This window comes from Mauremys mutica, chromosome 2 (assembly GCF_020497125.1).
Source record: "Mauremys mutica isolate MM-2020 ecotype Southern chromosome 2, ASM2049712v1, whole genome shotgun sequence".
NCBI lineage: Eukaryota > Metazoa > Chordata > Testudines > Geoemydidae > Mauremys > Mauremys mutica.
The window spans coordinates 67,129,664-67,148,264 of NC_059073.1; the positions used below are offsets into that span (position 1 = coordinate 67,129,664).

At 42.7% G+C, this 18,601-nt stretch overlaps 1 protein-coding gene and 1 long non-coding RNA gene across 2 annotated transcripts in view; one reads left to right on the plus strand and one right to left on the minus strand.

The window, feature by feature from the left end:
• Positions 1-11,126, minus strand: part of CHD7 (chromodomain helicase DNA binding protein 7) — a 183,734-nt gene extending 172,608 nt beyond the window's left edge. The window contains exons 1-2 of the mRNA XM_045004672.1: positions 10,853-11,126; positions 8,953-9,055 (exon numbers count right to left, since the gene is read on the minus strand). The gene's annotated coding sequence lies outside the window, so the exon portion shown is untranslated. The remainder of the gene's footprint in view (positions 1-8,952; positions 9,056-10,852) is intronic.
• LOC123363555 overlaps positions 1-18,380 on the plus strand; it is a 29,724-nt gene extending 11,344 nt beyond the window's left edge. The window contains exon 3 of the long non-coding RNA XR_006576800.1: positions 17,693-18,380. This is a non-coding gene — a long non-coding RNA (uncharacterized LOC123363555). The remainder of the gene's footprint in view (positions 1-17,692) is intronic.
• The last annotated feature ends 221 nt before the right edge of the window (positions 18,381-18,601 follow it).

Below are 18,601 nucleotides of genomic sequence, written 5' to 3' on the forward strand. Positions count from 1 at the left end.
ATACAGGTGTGAATAATTGACACGATTGTGAGTGATTGCTAATTTGATAAAATTTGTGATATTCAAGTTGACTCACAGACTTCAGAAGTCAAATTGAGGACTTGAGGTTTGCCAAAATAGGAACTGCAAGGAAAAGACCAGTGGGATAATAGAAGCATTTTTTTTGTGAAGAGGCAATAAAGAAGATTAAGTATATCAGCTTAGGCAAGGCATTTTATACATGATTAAATCTTCAGGTTTCTCATCCCTCTATCCATAAAGAGATGAGTTTTGTCTTCACACACCATCTTAAAAGAACACAACTGAAGTCTACGTTTATTATCAAGTGCCTTTAGAGCACTCGTATCCTCACTAACTGCAACCAATTATGGTTTAAAAATAAATATATACGGTCTTGAGCCAAGATTACTCTTCTAACTCAATGACAATACACTCAACTGCAAAGCTCAGGAAACAGATTCTGATCCCACCAATAGCGTCCCTGCCTAATGCATGTATTGATGTTCATTGGGGATATTCAACAGCCTTCCACTGTATTGAAAGCTACAGAACTCTTTACTAAAGTAAAAGTCAGAATACACTATGTATGACATGTCTACAATTTAGGCACTCAGATTTTCCAGTGTACGAGAAGTTTTTGCAATAGATGTCAGATTAAGAAAAGCCTTAAGACAAAGTTAACTAGAAGCAGAGGATAATGCAATTAAACAGAAAAAACTCCTACTATTTTCACATTAAATAAAAAACTTGGCCATGAACAAAAAGGACAACCAAATTAGCTACCATAACTATAAAGGCAACAGCTTAAATGACCACAAATTTCACAAAAGGCTTTATCATTAAGATTCTAAAAACCCATGTTCCTGATCAGCAATCTTGCCAATTTTTCCTTAATACAAGAGGGAAAGTGTTCTCTTTTGAAGCCATCACCATTATTAAATATATTACAAGAGGATGACATCCATGCTCTCCAAAAACCCCGAGGAAAGTATTTTAGAGAGAGAGCAAGCCCACAAATGGCAAGTTACGTTTCCATTTCCCAATGAGCGTTTGACCTAAATCTCTAGTTTCTTAGGTTTCTAGACCAGTGCTCCTCCCCACGCCACTTCCCGCAGTGGATAGATTTGCTATACTTTGTGAAAGACTGCCTAATGCAGATATGCCATTTCACTTGAGAAACGATAAGTGAACACGTATCAAACACATCACTCCCACTGCAGAACTGGACTGTTTAAAGTAACAAATGGGCAGCTCAGCTGCAAGACTCCTTGACTTGCTATTCACTCTGATGAAGTTAAGGCATGCAACTGCAACCAGTCATATACCTTGAGGCACCTCTACTTGCTTTCTCTCTATTTGTTTAGTGTCTGCATCAAGGAAATGCGCCCTGTCCAAAAACTACCCGGTATGTCCACTTCCACTATTCAACCTTAAGCACCTAGCACAGACAAGTGGCTTTTCTGATCTGTGAAACCTAACATTAATCTTTTTCACATGAAAAATTCTCCTCAGAACAGAGATCTAATCTAGTACTTTACCCAACACTCCTCCAGTACTCAACCCTTCTAAAAAATTCTCTCAGCACTGAATAACTGTCTCCTTCTCTCTAGTCTACCTTTTCTATTTCTTGAAAAATAGTCTTCTCAATATTCAGTCACTTTAGCAGGTTTTTAATCTAACCACAATAAAAAAAAGCCAACACAAAAATACATTTTTTTCCTGTTTGACTTCTCCACTTCTCTTTAACCTCAATGCAGCCTTCAACACGTGACTCCAGGACAATCCTGCTCCCTCAAACTAGGAGTGATGCTGTAGTTATAGTTCTGCTTCTAGTTAATAAACCATTCTTTCCAATGGCAGTTCCACATCTGTGACAAGACTCATTCTGTATGAAATGCCACAACATTCAAATTTTTATCATCTTTTTTCTAGGTAACAGTTTTTTGTGGGGGTCGGGGGGAAGAAGAGGAGTTACTACACTTTTCTTGTCAAGTAGAGCTCCAGTAGTATGAAACACATGAATTTCTTTTAAATATCACTTTCTCTTCTGAGGAAGGAATAGAACTTAAGAATCCTGCAACTGTGACTTCTCTATACAGAAGTAAGAAGATACAGTATGGAAATCAAGACAGAGAGGAGGAAGGCAAGAAGGAACTACAGAAAGTCTGCTTATCTGTCTCCCAGACTAAGACAGGAAGGCTGAACCAAACAAACAGAGGGAGAAAACAAATCTGCCCCCTCCCTCTAGTAGCCAGGTGAGCTCAAAATATAACAGCCTCTTAGAAGAAAAGCTAACATGAAAGAGTGGCATTATCAAGCACACCTCTCCCAGACTTGTTAAGTCTCCTGCACCGGCAAAGGTGCTCCTGTTTCTAGCTGCTTTCTAAATTGCTCCTGCTTAGGAGCTTAAATCAAGTGATTTAGAGAGCTGATGACAAACTTTAAGGCTGAATCTCTACCATCAGGGCTGCTTGAGGCAGGATCTGGACTCTAGACATACAGGAGCCGGTGAGCAGTAACCAGCAGCCAGGGCCAGAGGTCCCCCAACCAGGGGGTAAAGGGGCAAAGAGCAACCCCAAACAGCCACCCTAGCAGCACAGCCAAACTACCTCCCAGCTGATGACAGAAAGCAGATATCCTCCTTCTAACCCAGAACAAGCAGCAGCCTGCACCAGGGGCAAGCAATTCTTCATCACTCCAAGATATAGAAAAACTAGGGGCAGAGCCTGTGGTAAACACCAGATTTACCTAGATATCAACCCAGGGAAATTCCAGAGACAGCTATGAGCACAGCATTTCCTACACTCCTAAAGCCTGTTCCATGCTAGTTTTGTTAGTTCTGGTTATCAGGAAATTTGCTATCATATACATAAATATGGCAATACATATCACTGAATCATAGAATATCAGTGTTGGAAGGGACCTCAGGAGGTCATCTAGTCCAACCCCCTGCTAAAAGAAGGACCAATCCCCAGACAGATTTTTGCCCCAGATCCCTAGATGGCCTCCTCAAGAATTGAACTCACAACATTGGGTTTAACAGGGCAATGCTCAAACCACTGAGCTATCCCTCCCCCCCAAAAGCTAGAGTCATTTCTCCAAGATCTAGATTTCTAACTTTCAACTTTAACAGGTATGCTCTCCTATCTCAGCAAGTCTGGAGGTTTCAGCAAGATCGGGGAAGGGGTGCTACATACTGAACTATAAACTATAACAGTCCTTGGAACCCAGTAGTTCACCATATCCATCTAGGATTTTACACCACACCTCATGAAAATATCTGAACAGCTCTTACCCTTATGCCCCTCCCCCATGCCAGCTTTTGAATCTGTCTCTAATAAATGTTTGATAGTTTTCAATTCAGATCTCTCCCCGATGATCTTACTTTCACCTTTATTCTAATACTAAACCACCCCTCTCATCACCTTTAAAATGACTCCTCTCTGTCCTCTCTGCCAGTTTCTACCAAATAAACTTGTAGCTTTGTGTCACAACTTCCATCAGATAGGTGGATTAATAAATCTTTGTCAGAAAGAACACCTTGAGAGACAAATTACTCTCAGCTCCGATCTTCCACTTACTGAAACAATGAAAAGTGGAGGCATTCTTGACTTTGAATTCTTCTCTTCTCACACAGATAGTGAGATTTTAAGGTTTAGAGTATCATTCTCTCCCATGTATTGTACAGCTGCATCTCTACCTCCCTTTATTTCCTTTTTCCAATGATGATCATAACCTCTCCATTGCCTTCTCAAGTCCCAATTCTTTAGGCTCCAGCCTTGTCAGAATGACACTTTCCGCATTATCTCTTACAAAGAATGCCTACAGGCTCTTCAACACATACAAGTCAGCCCCATTCCTGTGTGAATCCACTAGCTCCCAATTTCAAGATTCAGGACACAACTCCCCTTACTAAAATCTTCTTTGGACTTACCCCAGTCCCTTATCTCTCATGAAGGCTAGAGTATGTCTCCAGAAAAAACTTTGTTCAAGTACCTTCTTCCTTATACCTCCTGTCACATGGAACAGCGTTCCTTTATCAACATAATTATTTCTATCTCATTTAAAATCTCATCTGCATACATTTTTCCCTTGCCTCTACCTCTTAACTAACTTCTCCAATCCACTATTTTAACTCTCAAGAATCCTAGGATAGAGTTTTCATGAAATGTACAACACAAAATAAAGCTTAATGTGTAAAGCTGTAAAATATTGAAAATATTTTCCTATTCAAAGATGCATGAATACTCCTGACTGCGACTTTCTGAAATATATAAAGTGATCAAGTTGAGCCATTCTGGCATTTTAGAGATAACACAACACATTCCCACTTGTTGGGTCAGAGTTTGGGTTCTAAACTGACTTCAGTGGGCTTTGGATCAGACCCTTGGTTCTTTACACTAGTTAGAAGCTCCCTTACATCTTAGGGACAAAGTAAGGTTAGGAATTGAGACGCTTGATTATTTTTGTAACAAATCTTCATTATCTGACCCTAGCAACAAAATAAAAAAAGCAACTCCATTAAGCAAACAAAGAGCAGCATAAACTGGGAGGTTTGACAAAGGACTTTTCAATGAAAATGTAAGAGGAGTGGTTCACTCTTAAAAGAAAAAACAAAGGAGATATTACAGGTATATTTTAAAATTGATATGAGATCTAATTTCTACCTACAGCAAAGTTTACTACACTTCACAAAACATTTATGTTTAATAGTGGGAGTGAAATACCGAATGAGATATTTTTTTTAAAAATGTATGGAGTTTGAATTGTCTACAAAAAACCCTCCAAATATTTGCATACAAGATAATTTATTGCAAAATGTGATTACTAGAGCAGGGTTTAATAGACAACTACCTGTTGAAATTGTGAGCTCACTATTATTTACAATGTAAAACTTAAAAAGTAACAACATCACAGACTAGAGGGTTTTAAAAGTTACTCAGCACTGCTTTCTGTTATTCACAGAAAGGCAACTTTTAATCATAGTAAACAAAGTGGGCTCATATTTCAATGAACTCTGAAAAAAATAACCTCTAGGATCAAGATTATATATGGTGAAACTTAATTTTCCTCACAGAACCATTAGGAAGAAGGCAGACATTTTGGCTGCACTGACTTTTCCAGACAATTGATTCCTGAAGTTATTTATTCCCCACCATTCACCTCAAGGCCCTCTCATTACAGCAATTGTCTATGTCAGAGGAAAGTTGGATACAGCTCCCTCCAAAGCCAGGCAACACAACACCCAAAATAGCTACAGGGGTCACAACATGAAGTGTTCCCTAGTTCATGACAGCAGGAGTTTGTTCCAGCACCCCGTTTAGGAGCTGACTGCAATCTGTATTGGGGGAGGAGGTGAGAGCCATTGAACCAAACTGTAAAGTCTGTATATAATGGAATCCACTTTAAGCCTGGGGGTGCACCCACACCCCCAGCACCTATACTCCCAAATGCCAATCAACTTTCAAAATAGAGAGTTCTGATACCATTAATCTGACCCATTATTAAATGAGTGGTCTTTATTTTTTCCCCATTTTTAAAAAAAGTTACATCCTTAAAAGTTTCACTGCCATCAGTCTGTGTTTCCAAGTTTTAAGAAAAGCACACTATTTGATATAAACATGGAGAAGGGAAAAGAACAAACACGATGTTCAGAAACAGTTATGGGACAGTATGCATGAAATTAAAGAGGTCAGAAGCTTAGGGATAATCTGCTCCTACCTGATTTTTTCTAGATGCATATTTACACCTTTAAAAAAAAATCACAGTTGGAAGATAAGTATACAGAAACTGATTAATTCTTAAGAACATCCTTAAGAGTTTTGTTATTATATTGAGACACTTGGAACATATTCCCAATGTCACAGACAGCTTCTTATTGAATGGAATAATTATTTAGAAAATAGTGGAGAATAAAGGCATTTCAGTTTGTAACTATGCGATGTAATTTTCACTCTGAGCAATCCATGATAAAATAAGAGTCACAGAAAGTTAGATTATACGGATAGAAACAAAACAGAATGAAGGAGTCCTTCATTCAAGTTTTAGCACCTTGCCAGAAGCGTTCTAAAAAAATAATGTTACATATCCTGTAACTGCTGCTCTACAATAAGTTATCCATCTCTCTGCAACAAAGGATCCTAAAACCAGATTAGGTCTCCTTAGAATAAACTGTTTTCCTCCTCTTAACTTTGGTAGCATTCCAGCAACAGTAATCTTAAATTTTAGCTCAAATAAGTTATATTAGAGAGAGTCTTTATAGCAAGTGTCCTATTTATGGGAGTAAGACTGGTTGGGAAATAAAGAAAGAGGATGCATTAAGGAAGAAGTTGGAATCTGCCACAGATGGAACTAGGTAGTGTCAGCAGATTAATGCAACAGTCTTTTGCCCCTTTGGAGAACAGATTAAAAATGGAAATTAAGGTCTTGTCTACACAAGAAAGTTTTACCAGTGTAACTAAATCAGTTTAGTATAGTTTTCATATTGTAGGCAAGGCCTAAGCCACAACAGTAGAAAGTATGCTGTTTCACTCGTATCGCCTCTGAGCATCACTAAACAATTCCCTAATCCAGAACAACTGGTAATCTATCCACAGGAACAACATAGGAGAGGGGTTGCAAGACAAGAATGAGGTATATTTGTAGAGATTGGGGAAACCTGCTGTGCAACTGCTCCACATCACCAGCCCCAACTTGATCCAGACAGCCTCATTTGTGAACACTAAATTCACCCATTCAAACATTCAGCAGATTTTAAAAGCCTTCCATCTGGAAATTAATTGACAGATATACTACCTACAGGAAATGAAGGCTAAAGATTTGGTATAGAATTAAAGGCACTTACATGTTTGTTTCCCCCCTTCCCCATCTTTCAGGCCCCTTCTTCCCTTCTCACATGTACTGCTTAAATGTGTCACATCAGAATTTAGATAGCTATAGCCAGTATCAGACAATATAATATGGTCATGCCAATCCAAAAACTCACAATGCAAGATTTAGGAGATTCTCTTGAAATAGCATTGCAAATAATAATTAGTTTCTTATTAAGGCTTTTGCCCTTTACAGATGCACAAATCTGTTTTTCCCCACTGTCTCCTTATACTTAAGACTGTCTTTAGATAAGGGCCTAGGCCATTTCCATTGAACATCTGAAGTTTAGGGGCTTTTTAGTAACATACTTTGTACTTGTACAGAGCTTTACTTTTGGCACCTTATATTTATAAAAATGGTGCAACATCTTCAGTCAAATCAAAATTGGCCTGTACAAAATTCCAGCACGGTGGCAGATGGCTTGAAAATATCTGAAGCTAATAAGAAATAGCTAAAATGAAGTTAAAAATAATCTTTGTAAGGCACCACAAATGATATTAAGAATTTAGATTATTTCTAATTATTAATATATGATAATCATAGATCAAGGTTGTAATCCTTATTTAAACTTTTAGATTGAAAATATACTAACTTTTCCAAAGTAGATATGTGCTATTTTATAAAATATTGAAGGGTTATATCAAATAGCTGTGGTATACAGTTTGCATATTCAATGGGGGGGGGGGACCACATTCCAGTGCTATTTAAAAACAATTTCACACATCCATAGGAATAGGTATTTCAATGGAAGTCACCAAAACCATACTGAAGTTTAGCCTATTTGTGTACACTTTTTCTGCTTTCAGTAAGCAGGATTCCAGTCTCGTTATAAATTAATATTTCTGTTATGTCATTCCTTTACATACTAACATTTTAGAAGAGGATTAACATCCCTTCCAAATGTTTACACACTTTGATCAAAACTTTGAATAGCTAGACAGGTAGTAAACTTGTGTGCATGTTCTAAATTAAGAGAAAGCAAGTTCTTCTATTGTTTAAACCAATTAATTTGAATTTTAAAAAACTAAAAGGCATACCATTACAGTGTTAAATATCTAGTGAGAAGCTTGGTTAGGTGTTTATCCAATTGATAGCAATGCAAGTTTAACTGACTAAAGGATTCAAGCGTAAATGATATAGTTTCGAACAAAGTATCTCTGGGAAAATGTCTTTTTTAAATGAAAGTGTTTGTAAGGTTTAAAGGGACTAAAAATAAGCAGCTAAAACAAAGTTAAGTGTTAAGCAGGACAGACCGTAAGATTTGTGGCATTATCCATTTCTATCTAAAAACAAAAACACAAAACTATTGTTCTGTTTTCCAAAACTAGTGTTTGAAACTTCAAATAATGTTGTTCTCAGAGAAAGTAACTGTCATCTCTGAGAAGATATGGTATTAAGCTGAGAAAAGTTAAACTACATAATATGAAATATATCTAGCACCTTTATAATGCCATATAAATATCAAAAGAAAACAAGTAGCATGCTTATTTTATCCTCTCAGCTAGAGATATAAATGTCAACATTGGTCCCATCACCTGTTACAAACCTCAGAAACAAATGGGTTAATTTCCCAATGTACTGCAGGTTATTTCGAAGGGAACTATTGCGATTTTCCCCCTATTGTTTAAACAGAGCAATTCTCTCTCTTAAAATAACCCCTATCTAGCTGTCTCACCACGGTTAAGTTCTTAAGCTACCCTGTTGTTCAGCATGTGTTATACAAAGCAACATGATTTTTTAAAAGGAAATTTTTGTTGAAAACTTTTGATGAAGAAACTATAGAGCTTAGAAGTCCCTCTCTCTGCTGTGCTTAGCGATGCAAAAAAGAGTCCTGCAACGTGCCCCAAGCATCCAGCTACATTTAGCTTTCAGCCTTTTTATTATCATTGTCAATGAATGGGCCCCAGTCAAATTAAAGCTGCCATTTTAGGTTAAAGACTGGAGAGTCTCTGTTGTGCAACAGCAAGACAAAAACACTCCAAGCGACAGATGCAGCATTCTCTCCGGAAAATGATGGATTTCAACTTTTATAAAAATAATTACTGGTCATGCTTTTAATATGAATTATATATTGATACTCACACATTACTGCAAACTAACGGGATTTATAATTGGGATAAATCAGCTACCCATGCTGCTAAGGTCATAGTCATTAAGATTTTTTGCCGTCGTTAGAATGGATGATCTGTGAGGAAATGAACAGAAACATTTTTTGTTCAACTTGTTTCTTTGTATCTCCCTTAGTCCCATATACAACGATAGAAAATGACACACAGTTCCCTGAAAGCCATCTTTCAGTACAAACATTGCTCAGATTCTACTCTGATGAAAGTAAAATCGAGGCTCACATATACACAGAAAGAAACTTATTGCCCCGAGAAGGTTTTTCTGATATTCCCCAAACCAAAATCCACGCGAGAGCAAGTAACTGAAAAAACTCTCACAAACGAAAAATCTTGCCTAAATGTAGTTAGAAGGCACATTCAGTACCTTCCCAAACCAAAACAAAGGTAGAAAGTGGGGCAAGTACGTGGAGAGTTGTGTGGGGTATCTAACAATCTCTTAGTAATTCAAAGGGAACTCCCCGTGCATTGCTACTTTTCTTTTGTCCATTGTCCTTTTAAAAAACTAGTTTAAACCAAGGCGTGAGTAGAGTGTAAAAGTGATCTAAAGAAACCCGTCCGATTTAGGGCATGTGCACGAGAGTGACCCCCTTTCCCAGAACCGAGTGGCCCCTAAAATAGCACAGCCAGCACTTCGGGGGGTACCCCAGAGTGTGAGAGGGTGTCCCCTTATGTAATGCTACCAGGATAAATGAATGCAACGTAATGATGGCTGCTCATTGCCTGCAGCTCCTTCTCCCTGAGTCTCACCAACAACCTTCCCTCCGCCCCCCTCCACCTTCCCCCCCCCACAGTGTCCGCTTCCCACTTCCACCAGCCCCCCCATTCAGTACCCAACCCCGCCGCAGCAGCAACCCCAACCCTCAGCAGAGCAGGGAGACCCAGAGAGAGAGAGAATCGCCTGCCAGCCTCATTTCCCTGTGTGAATCAAACACAAACAACCCCCCCCTCCTCCTCCTCCCCTGACCGCTTGGCCTCAAACCACCTTTTCCGCTCACCCACAAAATGGCCTTGATTTCAGGGGGAGCAGCCCCAGCTCGTGTGCGCCCTGCCCAGCGCTCCGCTCCGGACCCAGCCTGGGGAGGGGGCCGGGGTAGGAAGGGGAACCGAGTTGGTTCGCAGGGTTAAGTCTCTATTATGCAGGCGCCGCCAGCACCAGTCCAGCTCGCGTTAGGTAGTGTCTCTCCCCCACCCCCTTCTCTTTCTTCTCCGGCTGTTGGAAGCAGCCGGGAGCCCCCTCGCCTGCCGGCCTCCCTCCCCCGGTCCCCTGCGTGTGACTCTCCCCCGCCCCTCCCGGGCAGAGACCCCCGGCAGCACCTCGTGTTCCCCCGCACACACACTCGCGGCCTCCCCGGGGGGCTCCCCCCGCGCCCCGGCTCCATGTGCCCGCCCGGGGACCGCGGGTGGGGCGGGGGGGCTCCCTCACTTTGTTAGCGCTTGTTGTGCTGCCGGCGCCGGGAGCAGTCAGCGTGGTCAGCGCTCCCCAGAGGGAGCCGCTCTCCCCGCGGCTCGGCCCCCCGCCTCGCCGCCCGCCCGCTCCCTCCTCCCCTCCCTCGCGCAGTTTTACCCAACTTTTCCCCGGTTTCCATCGCCCTCCAAACTTGCGGAGCGGGCGGGGGTCCGAGCGGGCGGCCCGCCCCCCTCGCCCCGGGCAGCCGGAGCACAACAAAAAGCCCTTTGCCCGCGGGGCAGCGCCCCGCCGAGACCGCGCGGCCCCACGCGGGGGTGCCCCGGAGGGAGGGGCGCTGACACCCGGCTCCCCGGGGGGCAGGGACCTGCCGCGGGTCTCTCCCCCCCCCCCGCCATCCGGCCCCCGGTTCCCCGCCCGCCCTCCGTGCCCGCGGCGCGGGGTCACTCACCGGGTCAGCGCAGGGCTGGCTGGGCTCGGTGTCCCCCGCTCGCTCCCTCGCTGCCCGCCCGCTGCCGAGGGGCCGGGGAGGAGGAGGGGACACGCTCCGGAGTTGGTGCCGCTGCCCGGGGCTGCGGCGGGGCTCGCACGCCCGGCGGAGTTGCTCCCTGGCGCCGGGAGTGCGGGGGCGGAGAAGGTCCCTGTCCGAGGTCAGCGCGGGTCCGGGGCCGTGTCGGGCTCTCCGCCGGGTCCCGGCTCCGCTCCGCTCCTTTGTGTAATTTTCACTCGATTCAAGTTTAATCCGATAGTTCCCGAGCGCGTCCGCAGGAGCCGAGCGAGACACCAGCCAGCCAGGCGGCTGCTGCTACCGCCCCCCTCCCGCCGCCACAAGGCGCGCCCCCGACACCGCCCCCTCCCCGGGGGCGAGCGCGCCCGCAGGCCCCGCCCATGCCCTACACGTCACCACCCAAGCCTGGCATAATTTATGCAAGAATCCAGCCCCGCTTGGGGGGCGGGGGAGAAGGGTCCCTAACCTCTCCCCCGCCTCACCGCCGGGCAGGGCCTGCTGCTCCTCGGGAGCCGCTTGCCGGCGGCGGCGGGGGTGAGGCGCTGCCCGAGCGCAGGGGACCCGGAGCCCACTCCCAGCTCCTCCATGCAGCCAGTCCCGGGGGCGCCCCAGCCGGCCTGGCCGCCCCGCGCCCGGGGAGGGAACGAGGAGCGGGGGCGGTGGGGTACGGCCGAGGACACGAGCCCCATCGCGGGGTCCGAGCTGACGCCGGCCACACGTACTGACCCCCAGCGGCAGAGCCCTCCCCCCGGCTCTCCTCCGGGACCCCGCTGCGCCTTGCTGCCAGCGCGCACCCGGCTGCCTCGCTCCCCAGCCCAGGCTTGCGTCTTCCAGCCAGGCACCCACCCACGGCAGAGTCCCGGAAAGTACTGGCCGGCGCTGGCTTCTGCTCGCCGCCGCAAACTTCCCAAGCGCCGCAAAGAGAAACTCCTCCGGAGAGACTGGATGCCACGGAGCCCGCAGGGTACAACGAGCCCCTCACGCTGCCGCTTCCTTTCCTCGGCTCGCTCTTTCTAGCCAAATCCCATGTCCCAGGAACCAAGCTCACTTCGCAGCTCCACTAGGACTTCCCGGCACCATCCTCCAGTAGCAATAAGCGTGTCAGAGCTGCGGCTCCTTACAGTGAAAGGGACTTGTGAAAAGTAGGGAATGGTGGCTTGAAACCTACCAGAGCTCGGGCAGATTCCATAGGGCCTCTGAACATGTTTTTGTGAAAATACTGCCTGTTCTATATCTACAGGCTCCTACTCGAGTCCCTGTATCTGTGTGGTGATCTTTGCACCACCCGCTCAATTTTTCAAAATCAAGCCGCCCTCCAATACTATCATGTGGTTTTATTTGAGTAGTAGGCTGGTGCTGATTAAGGCTCTGTGGAGGCCAGTTTCCTATTCATAAATTATAAATTCACATTCATCATACAAACTGAAATATCAACATCTTTTCATTCCATAAGTAAATCCCGCCCCCTATAAATGAATGCTCTGCTGGCCTATTTAACATTCACTAAGACTACCCTTTCCTGAATCGCACTGAAAGCTTATGCTACTGTAAAGATTATATATCGGTGAGTTTTAAAAGTGAGCTGTCTAGCAAGTTAACTTATTTAACGTCTTTGCTTGTGTGACTGGGAGAGTAAGAAAATAATGATGTGCCATCTCCTCTCTGACCCCACAATCCAGCTATTTTTAACTGATGTCTTTCTGTGGCTTTCTATCCCCTTTCATGGTAAAAACTGAGATAGCTCAGAGAATCCATTCACACAGTTCTTCCTCAAATACTCCACCGTAGGGTATAGTCCTCCCCCATAATATGCCAGGGTCAGGGTGCTAGCCCTACATCAGGTGGATCCAGGGCAGCCCAGTGGCTCTGCACTAGCTATGGCCTCTCAATTCTTTAGCAGAACAGCTCCATGGGTTTGTGTGACTAGGGACTCCCTTTGGCTGCAGCAGCCTCGAAGACTAGGGCGGGGCAGCTCTATGGTAAAAAATTATAGATCTATTTTCAGGTTCTTCTGGGAAAATCTGCAAAACTGTGGAGGACAATGGGCATCCCGTCAGGCCTATCCTCTCCCCACCTACTTCCTGGGTGAATCCTACATTCATGGAGCACCTTTCACAGGGTCCCAGGGAAGGAGAAGGGACACTCCCTTTGATGCACATGTTAAGGAGCCCCTGTGTGTGTGGACTGGGAACTCATTAGGTCCCATGATTGCAATGGAGAGTTCTGTTTAAAAGCTGATGGCACCAGTTGTATGTATGGGGGCAGAGGGGGGTGAGTTTGGCTCTGTCTTTTTAAAAATAAGTTTAAAGGAGTCTGGTACCACACATGCCCCAAGTACCTCTGGTGATTTTTCTAGTTTTATAATCACAATTTTCAATTTTTAACATGTATTTTTTACTTTTGTTGTGTGAAAGAGCATCACAAACAGAGGACCCTAACATAGTAACTGCCCATGCAAGAGGAAACTAAAACTGATTACACAATGTTGTCAAAGGCACAAAGTAAACAAACAAGAGAGTTACTCGGCTGTAATTCTGCTTCTCCGAAGGTATCATTTGACTAGCATTCTGCTCTTGGGTCCCAGCTCCCAAGCATGAATCAAGCCAGAGTTCAACTAGCTTTCAAAGACTTTGTGCCCTCAGACACAGAAAAGCAAAATTCATTCTGATATTAACAGTCAGGGCCCCATGCTTCTCTAAAACATTCCCTTTCAGTTTCTTCATGAGCAGAAAGCAGAGTTCAGAGTTCTAACTGTAATAGACATTATATATATATAATGAATTAGACCATCAGCGAATATATATATAATCATGGGAAAACCATGTGATGGGGGAAGAGGCATGAAAAGGAATTCAATCAAATGTTATGTTCAGAGAAGTTGAATTACAGGTATATAATTACTCTTTTAGAAAAGTTAATATAGTTTCCAAAATAAAACAGTTAAGATAATTGAATGGCATTAGGATTTGTTGTGTTAAAGCTTCAGTGTTATAAAACGTGAGTGACTTACCCTCGCATGAAAATACATAGGGAAGTTTGGGTTCTGTAGACTTTTCTGTTTTAAAAGGTAGATTTGCAAATGTGATATTCAGGTCTAGGCACTGTCACTTCAAAGAAAGGCAGGATGGAACTTTACAACACTGATGCATAGAACACCAAAAAATCATTTGTGCAATATCAGGGCTTAAGGCTACAAGGTCTCACTGGTCTATGCCTCATTTCCTACAACAGTTCATAAATACCCTGAGAACTTTGAGTCTTCAAAAACTACCAATGCGAAGTACAAAACATTGTGGGACTATAAGGAGGCACATCTACCTAAAGAAGCTACCGATGCAGCAAATACATCTGCTTCTTCATGTCAGAAGGACTGCAAGGAGCTAGGCCACATTTCAGAAGACCCCATCTACCTTAATCTCTATGATTTCAAGATGTCTATATTGAAGGGCTGCTGCCGTGCACTGATTCGGGATCTTGAAGTTCAAAGGACATTCTGCACACATATTCCAAACCTTGACATATTGACTCAAAGCAACTCACTCTCCATTAGGAGAGTTTTAAAGGCTGCATCTCAGCTCAGTAGCCATGTAGCTTTGATGCAGAGCCTTTTAAAGCACTCCAGGATGGCATATGGTTTGGACTTAGATTTGTCATTTGAAAGTTTCAAGAGATCTCAGGTGCTCCGTTGTCTCCAATAAGATGTGGTTAGTGTCTCCTGAACATAAAGAGATGCCCAACACAATACTCGGAGGTCTTCTCTCTTCTGAATTTGACTGAAGTGAGATTCAGAAGAGAAGAAGGAAGTAAAATTGATGCACTAAGTGAAGGCACCAAAGCAAACAACTGTGATGAGGAATCCACACTTCAAGATAGATTCCAGGGTAATGAAAGCACAGTGGGATGAGGTCAGAGAGATGTTGAAGCTTTCCTTCTAAGATGTCTGTTATAGTAATCTTAAACAACTCACTGAGCAGGGATGACAAATCTGAATGAAGTAGCTGTTTTACTCCCTTCCAGGATCAAATGTAGGAACAGTTAACTCAAAACAAAATCCTTAGAGTGCACCCACTTAATCTGTGACTACAGAAATAAAGTGAACCTGGACATCCAGCTAATCCATAAAGTCCCAGACACCAAAGCCTTTTGAGTGGTTTTGATAGAAATGTTGTCTGACACAATGGATGAAGTGCACAAGACTCATCATCTTAGGAGATGAAGATGCTGTATTTGATATGATAGCCCCAAACTGCCTATCTGAACTCTCCACCTTAGGTTTCTCACAGACAATCCCCAGATGCACAAGCCTCGGACTAGATCCTCAGGCTGAAATTGGACATAAGTGCAAAAACCATCCCTGCCCTGGTCAGACCACTTCCTACTTCTGAAGGAAATAAGAATTCTCTCTGTCAAAAGAGGAAAATGATCATCGTAATCCACCCCAAAACTCTTGGACTCAGCCAAATTCTAAAACTTACACAAACTTCTATCCAGCCAATAAACCAAAGAATAAAAGAAATAGGAAGACTTCCTGACTTCTGCTATAGGCTCTTCTGCTAAAGTGCCCCTTCCCATCCAGCTACTGACTTAGTTTCTTCAGTATTGGTCATGCTATAGTATGCTTCAGGGTGGGTGAAAGATTGCAATGATTTTTGGGCACTGGAAAGAATCTATCACTCACTGTTAATGATCTCACAAATGACTGTTCAGTGTTTAAGCACACTGAGAAGCTAGCAAAAAATAGTCTCCAAGTAGCTGTCAGTCTTCTAGGAACCTTTCAGCTAAAGTTTAGGCCAAAGTATGGTACAGAGACAGGACTTGAAGATCTGGGGGATGAAGTCCTCTTGTGCATAGACAAGGGGAGTACATCCTGCTGTAATTCTCTGCAGCTGTTGATAATCAAATACTCTTGTTCTACCTCCAAAAATCTGCAAGAGTAAAGAGAAATGCCCTGAAATGGCTTAATTCATTCATCTCAGACTGAAGCCAGGATTGCTGTGAGCTGTTCCTCAGCCTCCAAAGCCCCTAGCAGTGGAATCCCACAAGACTCAATCTTCTTCTCCATATCATTCAACCAGGGAGAGCAGATGAGACAACACATACTGAAGTGCTGGTAGAGCACAGCTGACACTTAGCTCTACATCCTCTTTACATCAAACAAACAGTTCCATCTCCAGCGTTCTGAAAACATATTTGAAATCAGCAGCTAGAGAAAGATCTTTCTAAATCTAAACCCCAGGCAAGACTGAAGTGAAACTCTTAGGAAGAGTTACACTGGGGGAGGATTAAAAAAAAAGTTTGGAAGGGATATAAATGCTTGTGCAAATTAAGGAGATGGGGAAGTTTCTTCCCCTACAGGCAAGTTATTCCATAACTGCCCACTTCAGGGTTTCTGGTACTTATCGCTATCAAACACAGTGTACTAGACCAGATGCTCACTGATCTTATCAGTGATGGCAATTCTTGTGTTTCTGTAACAAGTGAAGTACACTAAAGAATTTACTTCCTCTACAACATCCCCGTCATGAGGACATTTGTTTTCAGGTTATTACATCGGTTTGCAGCCTTGGAATATTTTTGGGCTTCACAATGTCCAAACAGCCATGATTCCATCTGCTCAGTAGATGGCTCCCCTCCCAGTTGGGTTCAGACCTGACCATGGAGAACCACATATTTTTAGTCTTCATGCTTGATCACGGCAACTCAATATACTTAAAAATGAAGCCACATGCCCTGAAAGAGCTCCAAATGGTAAAAAATGCAATAGCTCATCTGCTTAGCATCACAGTTTGCCACAAGCAGATCAGCCTGGAGCTTTCCTCTCAGCATCAGCTCCCTATTGAAGACAAAGCTCACTTGAAGGGCTCTGCCCTGATATTCAAACCATCCATAGGAATGGAACTAGTTACCTGAAAGGTCACGTCTGCCTCTGTGATCATAACTTCTCTCAACAGCTATATTCCACTGGAGCAATGGAACTCTTGGGCAACAGGAGAGGAGACCCAGAACTTTCACAGACTATGGCATTCATTACCACAAGAGGTAAGAAAGCCATGGACCTCACCATATAAACATTGAAAGCCAAACTCAGCTCTTTAACTCAGCTTTCCTTCAATAAAGACTTCAGATACAAAGAACAGACTGATCAAACTATGTCTCATGGGCCTAGAAAGTAAGAGAAATGTAGTGTTGTTGTGGTTTTCTATTTTAAAATACTCAAGAGGCACTCAAGTTCTGTGCTCTTGGGGACCATATAAGTACCTAGATGTATAGTGGTTACTTGTTTAAATAGCAGATTAAAAAAAATTCAAGTAGAAGTGTGATTTTAAGATGATAATGTTCTTATAAATAGTTATAACCAAGGACATTGTGGCAGTGAAAACATTGCTATGCTACCATGGATTAATAAAAAGTCATTCCCTCCAGAAATGTATACACATTCTTTAGCAAAGGATACTTTATGGGTTTGGGGAAAGTTCTTTTCCCTTAACAATGACACCCATTGCAAATAATCCAGATCTTAACCCAAATCACAAACTAGAGAGCTTTAAAGATTAGGAAAGCCATGGAATACATACTGTTAGCCAGTTATTCAGTAAAGAAACTTTTCTAATTTAGAAATAAAAGCTAACTTTAACTGGTTCACTTTTCCATGGTACCAGTACTTTCAAATTAGGCACTATGTTTCTCAAAATTTGTATAACTGCTTTATATGGAAAGGTAACTTTAAGAGAAGCGATATCCAGTCAATTAGGAAACAAAAGAATAACTCATTTATCTTTGCAGACAACTTTCCTAACAAAAACAAGACCATATATGACATACTGGAAAAAGACCTGAGTAGACAAATTGCCTCAGAGGAATGGGGTTTGATCTGGAAAAGAGGACCAGCAACCTTAGGCTGTAGCACAATAAAATAAAATATCTTTAAAATACTATTTCAATGATACCTCACACAAGTCAGGTTAAAGAGAGGGAGACTGAATGGGGATAAATATTGGAGGAATTGTGGAGAATGAGATTTTATGCATATATGGTGGATATATTGGAGATGCAATATGTAACCAAATATCACAAAATGTTGGATATTTCTTACCAAATTATCCTTTGGTCATCCTGCCGGGGTTCTCAGTGGAAATGGTCAGACAAAAAGAAATGAAGAATTAATTTCTCATTTGCCAGTAGCTGCCAGGCTACCAATAACCTTTCACTGGAAAAAGAAAAATGTCGAACCGTAGAGGAATCGTTCATTTATATATAAGCAAAATAGACAGAAGACAAATAGACATATATCTATTTGGTTATCTTTTATTCAATACACAAAGTACATTAACCTGCAAAAAACCTGTATAACTGTCTAATTTTTTGAAATATTACCAATTGATAGAAATGCCTGGTCTGTTAAATATGCACAATCAGATATTTCACTCAGTTTAATAAAAATCACTAAAAATGATGAGTTGTAAGTGTTGTAATGATGCTCGTTCTGTAATATGGTAACACACACTTAGAGAAATCTGATGTCTATACTCCTGTATGTCTCTTTAAACAAACTCTCAAGTTCAATCAAGGTGCTTTCCAAAACAAACAAACTAACAAAAAACAGTACAGTCTCGATCTGCAAAGGCAATACATTCAGTTAATTCCAGTTATTTGATAAGTGATCTTTCCTTCGTCTTCATTTCACAGATGAAA